At 42.5% G+C, this 7,022-nt stretch overlaps 1 pseudogene; it reads left to right on the top strand.

Moving 5' to 3' along the window:
- The window catches only part of LOC102488116 (acidic leucine-rich nuclear phosphoprotein 32 family member A-like), a 30,476-nt pseudogene extending 25,129 nt beyond the window's left edge, over positions 1–5,347 (top strand).
- The last annotated feature ends 1,675 nt before the right edge of the window (positions 5,348–7,022 follow it).

Here is a 7,022-nt window from a genome sequence, read left to right on the forward strand (position 1 = left end):
TCCCCACAAAAAACATATGCCCTTTTAAAAATAAAAAAAAAAAAAAAAAAAAAAAAAGACGAGCAGATGGTGTATGGTTACGTCACTGGATTCCCACATAGTCGACTGCGGTTCAAGTCCCAGCCCTGGTGGCTTAAAATTCATGCTGGGCATGAATGCATGCATTCCCAAAATCCAGAGAGGATAATGGATTGTGGCATGGCAATCCTCCCGGGGGGTGATTTCTCGCCTCTGTCTTTCTCTTTGTCTGTCTGTCTCTCTGGCAAGCACATGTACCTTATAACAAAAATCTCTCTCAAAAACAAAACCAAAAAAATAGCAGAAGCAATAGCCAACACCATAGTTGTTGCAACTGGTTCGGCTTACACAATTCTTTTTTTTTTTCTTTTTTTGGAGAGGTTTTTTTCTATAGGGCACGTGCACTCTCCAGAAAGACAGAGACGGAGAGACAGAAAGTGAGAAATCACACCCTGGGGGGATGGCCATGCCATAATCCCTTCTCCATTCTCCTCTCACGATCTTGGGCACGCACGCACACGTGCCCAGCATGAGTTTAAGCCACTGGATCCAGGACTGGAACTGCGGTCAACTACGTGGGAGTGCAGCGACATAGCCATTACGCTAACTGCTGGTCCCCAGCTTACACAATTTTGACTGAAAAATTAAAGTTGAGCAAAGTTTCTGCTCAATGGGGTACCAAAATTGTTACCCCTAGATCAGCTGCAGACAAGAGCAGGCCTTTAAAAGGGAATTTTAAACAAACAATGTCTAGATCTTGGAGCATTTCTTTAAAGAACTGCAACAGAAGATGACAGAGGCTTTATTCGTGCAATCTTGAAGATAAAGCACAAAGTAATGGCTAGCAAGAGGTGAAAGTGGTACAGTCAAAGCAAAACCAGACCTGTCTAGAGCAAAGCCATGAAAACATTTTTCTGCAAAGCTCAAGACATTTTGCTTAAAAACTTTCTGGAGGGCCAAAGAATGATAACATCTGCTTATTATGAAAGTGTTTTGAGAAAGTTAGTAGAAGTCTTAGCAGAAAAACACACTGGAAGGTTTCATCAGAGTCCTTCACTACCCCAGTGGTATTCCTGCTCATTTCATCAAACAAGGGTGATTTTATGAGAGGTTTCTTTTGTTTGTTTGTTTGTTTTCTTTTTTTTTTTTGAGAGATTTTCACTGTAGGGCGTGTGCGCTCGCCAGACAGACAGAGAGAGACATAGAGACAGAAAGCGAGAAATCACCCCCCAGGGGGGATGGTCACGCCGCAATCCCTTCTCCTCCATTCTCCTCTTGGGATCTTGGGCACGCACGCACACGCGCCCAGCGTGAGTTCTAAGCCACCGGGTCCGGGACACGAACTGCGGTCGACTATGTGGGAGTCCAGCGACATAGCCATTACGCTAACTGCTGGTTCCCTGTTTGTTTTTTTTCTGAGATACTTTTGCTATAGAGTGCGTGTGCTTGCTGGAGAAACAGAGATAGAACGCAAGAAATAACCCTCCAACTCCACCCCCATCCCCCCTTCTCCCTCCTCTCCCAGGATAGCCATGCCATAATCCCTTCTCCTCCATTCTCCTCTCAGGATCATAGGCACGCACTAACGCAGAGTTTCAAACTGCTGGGCCTGGGGCCCAAACAGCAGTTGACCACATGGGAGTCCAGTGCATTAACCACTATGCCACCTGCTGACCCCTTGCGAGAGTAGTTTTGTTTTGGGGACCAGCAGTTAGTGTAATGGCTATGTCGCTGGACTACCATGTAATTGACTGTGGTTTGAGTCCTGGACCCAGTGGCTTAAACTCATGTGGGTGCGTGTGCATGCATGCCCAAGATCCCGAGAGGAGAATGGAGGAGAAGGGATTGCGGCATGGCCATCCCTCCTGGGGGGTGATTTCACAAAAAAAAGGCGTGAGTTTAAGCCACCGGGTCTGGGACTCAAACCACAGTCGACTACATGGGAGTCCACCAACATAGCCATTACGCCAACTGCTGGTCCCCAGAACTGGTCTTAAACTCATACCTGGTCTAAGTCGAAGTTTGTGTTCCTTTTGCAACAGCATGTTACTGCAAAGAACTTGTGATGACCTCATGTCTCTTAGCATACAGATATCTGTGGTTAAGAAACTGTAAGGAGGAGAATCAAGAATCAAATGGGCCCAGATTGACTTATTATTGGCTATCCCAGCTGTACCACTTAGTAGTTGTCTTACTTTGGACAGGTCAACTCAACTTCTCTGAGCCTTAGTTTCTTCATGAGTAAAATGAACTTAATAATACCTATCTCAGGCCAGCCAGTGATATGGTGATTAATGTGGCTGGATCCCACATTGCTGACTTTGTGGTCCTAGTCCAGGACCCAGCAGCTTGAAAATCATGCTGGGGGGCCAGCAGGTGGCATGGTGGTTAAAGGCGCTGGGCTCCCACATGGCTGGCCAACCATGGTTCAAGTCCTGAACCTGGTGGCTTGCATTCTCTCTCTCCCTCTCTCTCTCTGTCTGATCAAATTGGGAAATAATAATAATAGTAATAATAATAAATAAAGTTAAATGAAATAATTCTTTAAGAAAAAGAAAATCATGCTGGGCCCATTTGTGTGCAGAATCCTGAGAGGAGAATGGAGGAGAAAGGATTATGGTGTGACCATCCCCTTGGGGTGTGATTTGTCTCTCTCTCTTTCTCCCCTCACTCTCTCCCCAGGCGCGTACATGCCAGCAATAAACAATAGCAAACAAAACAAAAACAAAAGCTAAAAACTTATCTCAAAGAGTATTGAGAGAATTAAATGAAGTAATGCAGGGCCAGCAGGTGGCATGGTAGTGAAGACACTAAACTCCCACATGGCCAGCCATGGTTCAAGTCCCGTACCTGATAGCTTGCTTTTTCACTTTCCCTCTCTCTGTCTATCTCTGGTGAGTACACATTCCCTATAGCAAATTAAATAATAATAACAAATAAATAAAATTAAAATAATTATTTTTAAAAAGAGTAGGGGCGAACAGGTGGTTTGGTGGGTAAGGCGCTGGACTCTCACACAGCTGACTGAGGTTGGGGCCCTGGACCCAGCAGCTTGAAAATCACGTGAGAATGAGTACCACATTCTATGGGCATAATATTTCTGAAGAGAAAACAGCATCTGCAAAGATCAGGAACACTAGGTGTTGAAATAAAGTAGGAGGACTAGAAAAGAAAGCCAAAAGAGTGTACAGGGTGGTGAAGTCTTCAGAAAGTTTGTGGAAGTTGCATATTATGAGAAAACTATATACATGGGGACCAGCAGTTAGCGAAATGGCAATGTCGCTGAACTACCATGTAGCTGACCGCGGTTCGAGTCTCAGACCCGGTGCCTTAAACTCATGCCAGGTGCACGTGTGCGTGCGTGCCCAAGATCACAAGAGGATAATGGAGGAGAAGGGATTGCGGTGTGGCCATCCCCCTAGGGGGTGATTTCTCGCTTTCTATCTCTCTGTCTCTCTCTGACTTTCTGGCAAGCACACGCACCCTGTAACAAAAATCTCTCAAAAAAAAAACTATACATGGATGTAAAAAATTTTTTTGTACTCGGGACCATGGTTCAAGTCCTAGACCTGGCAACTTGCTTTCTCTCTCTCTGTCCCTCTCTGGTCAAATTAAAATAAATAAATAAATAAAGTTAAATAAAAGAATTTTTTTTTGAGAGGTTTTTGCTATAGGGCGCGTGCGCTCACCAGATAGACAGAGAGAGACAGAGACACAGAAAATGAGAAATCACCCCCAAGGGGGAATGGCCACGCCTCAATCCCTTCTTCTCCATACTCCTCTCGGGATCTTGGGCACACAAGCACACGCGCCCTGCGTGAGTTTTAAGCCACCAGGTCCGGGACACAAACCACGGTCGACTACATGGGAGTCCAGCGACACAGCCATTACACTAACTGCTGGTTCCAATAAAATAATTCTTTAAAAAATTTTACTCCCAAATACACATACTTTAATTTCATTTTTCCACGAACATTTAAAGTACCTTCATATTTAACAGGAAGCTAAAGAGTAAATGAGGGACCAGAATGGCTAGGGTTTTATAGGCTATACTAAGCAGTTTAGGCTTTAAAAAAAATAAAAGAAAGAAAGAAACAGACCAGGCAGTAGCACTGCAGTAACGCAACTGGACCCACTTGAATTCATGTCCTAGGGCCTCCCTGAGCATACTGGATGGATTTGCCATACTTGTGATCTGGGTTGGGTGACACGGGAGGTGAATGGTAGCTAGAAGACTTTGTTGGGGGTGCCTGTTTCTCTCTCTCTCTCTCATGGAAGAAATAAACAGACTTTAAAAAACACACAAAGGGGGTACCAAAAGATGGTATAATGGTTATGTCGCTGGACTCCCACATAGTCAAACACGATTCAAGTCCCAGAACTGGCGGCTTAAACTCACACCAGGGTGCGTGTGCATGTGTGCCCAAGGTCTTGAGAGGAGAATGGAAGAGAAGGGATTACAGTGTGACCATCCCCCCTGGGGGGGGGGATATTCTCACTTTCTGTCTCTCTGTCTCTGTCTCTATGGCAAGTGCAAGCACCCTATAGCATAAATCTCTCTTAAAAAACAAACAAAAAAAGACAGACACACATACACACACTCAGAACAGCAAAGATGATTGAGTCTTCAAAGTCCCAAAATGCAGGCTACAGGTTTGGGGTTTATTGATTGAATTCTGCAGGTGAAGGAGCCTCTGAAGAGAGAGACAGTACAAGAAGTGGACATGGACAAATAGATGCATTTAGAGCTGTGGAACAGGATGTCCTCTGATGTGAAAGAACTTGTCTTGGATAACCTTTGGTCAAATGAATGCGAACTGAAGGCCTCACAGATGAATTTGAAGAACTCGAATTATTAAAGTGTAATCAACATAGCCCTCACCTTAGTCGCAAAGCTTGAACTAAGCAATAACGGAATGTCGGGGGGCCTAGAAGTATTGGCAGAAAAACTTCAAATCTCACTTATCTAATAAGTTTAAATGGCAAGAAAATTAAAATCCTCAGCACAATTGAAGCACTGAAAAAATTAGAACACCTCAAGAGCTTAGATGTTTTTAATTATGAGGTAACCAACCTGAAGGACTACTGAGAAAACGTGGTCAAGCTCTCCTTCTACTGACGTATTTCAATGGCTATGACTTGGGAAAAAAAGAGGTCCTTGAGTCAGATGCTGAGGGCCATGTGGAGAGTCTGGACAGCAAGGAGAATGAAGATAAAGAAGTACGATGAAGGTGCTCAGGTAGTGAAGATGAGGAGGGTGAGGATGAGGAGCAAGGTGAAGAAGACATGAGCAGAGAAAGAAGATAAAGAAGGTTTTAACAACAGGAAGTAGGTGATGAGGAAGATGAAGAGCTTGGTGAAGAAGAAAGGGATCAGTGGTGAAAATGAGAACCTGAAGATGAAGGAAAAGATGATGACTAAATTTAATAATCTATTTTGAAAAAATGGCTATTGTGGTTTGACTGTTTTACTCATCGTCCCTCATACTCCACCCCCAAATCCTGCCCCCTGAAACTTATTTTTTGATGACTGTAACACTGTGGTATGAATGAGACGGGAAAGTCTACTGGGGCTCGTAGGAGGAAGGATGGTGGGAGGGAGTGAAATAAAATACTATTTCTACTGCAAAAAAAGAAAAACACACACACACACACAAAACAACTCTAGGGTGGAGTGCTCTGAGAGGAAGAAGACAGATAAATGGAGAGGTATCATTTCAGGCAAGATACTCGATTAGAATGGTGAAGTGATTGTAGGAAAATTAAATTCTCAGTTGAGAAATAATTAAAAGAAAAGACCAAGGGATTTTTATGGATTGGATAATGGAAATTAAGAAAGAAAATAGTTTGGGGCCAGCAGGTGCATTGGTGGTTAAGGTGCTGGACACTCCCACATGGCAGACCACGGTTCGAGTCCCAGACTTGGTGGCTTGCTTTCTCACTTTCCCTCTCTCTCTCTCTCTCTCTCTCTCTGGTCAGATTAAAAAATAAATGAGTGGATAAATAAATAAATAATTTTTTTTTAAAAATGAAAGAAAATAGTTTTACTATGAAATGTAGTCATACTTTTAGAGATGAAATAATTTGGAAGTTAATTGATTAACCACCTCTAAATAATAAAACAAAAGAAGATCCTTCCTAAAATGTAGTTGAAGATTCAGTTCTATTAATAAAAATGAAGTACTTTAGTTAGAAGTAATTAACTATAAAAATAGTAAAAATATAAATTTATTTCTAATTTCAGTGTTAGCTATGACATGGCATGTTAGCATGTTTCCTCACAAAACTTGAAATGGCACCCAAGATGTGTTTTAAAATCTGGGCATGTATAAATGTGTGACTGCACAGGCGATAATGACTCATTAGTCTTGAATGTCTTTCATCCTAGCATGGTAAAAGCCTTTATAGATATTAAAGCTCACAATGCCTCTGACAGTTTATAGGTAATTAAGTTCTGCGATCTACCCACCTGACCTGTGAATCAGTTTCCAGTTAATATATTCTCTTACACATTTAAAATCAAATTAAAAAAATTAAAAAGTGTGAGGGGAACAGTCCCATAGCACAGTGGTTAAGGGAGCCAGATCTCATATGGCTGATGAGAGTTTGAATCCCCTCCCTGCCAGAGGGTTGAAAAACTTCCCAGGTGCTTGTGTATGCATGCCCAAAATCCTAACAGATGGAGAAATAGAGAAGAATGGATTCTGGTGTGACTGTACCCCATAGGTGAGTGCTTTCTCACTCTATCTCTCTGTTTCTCTGTTTCTTTCTGATAAGTGCATGTGCCCTCTGGCAAATAGATAAATAAATAAAATTTAAAATTTAAGTAACAATATGGCATAAGCTACAGAGAAATACAAAAGTTTAAAATAACCACGAAAATTCTTTCTTAAAGAATTATTAATTTGGGAACCAGCAGTTAGCATAATGGCTATGTCGCTGGACTCCCACGTAGTCAACCACGGTTCATGTCCTGAACCCGGTGGCTTAAAACTCACACCGGGC

Source organism: Tupaia chinensis, unplaced genomic scaffold, assembly GCF_000334495.1.
Source record: "Tupaia chinensis unplaced genomic scaffold, TupChi_1.0 Scaffold000350_1, whole genome shotgun sequence".
Taxonomy (NCBI): domain Eukaryota; kingdom Metazoa; phylum Chordata; class Mammalia; order Scandentia; family Tupaiidae; genus Tupaia; species Tupaia belangeri.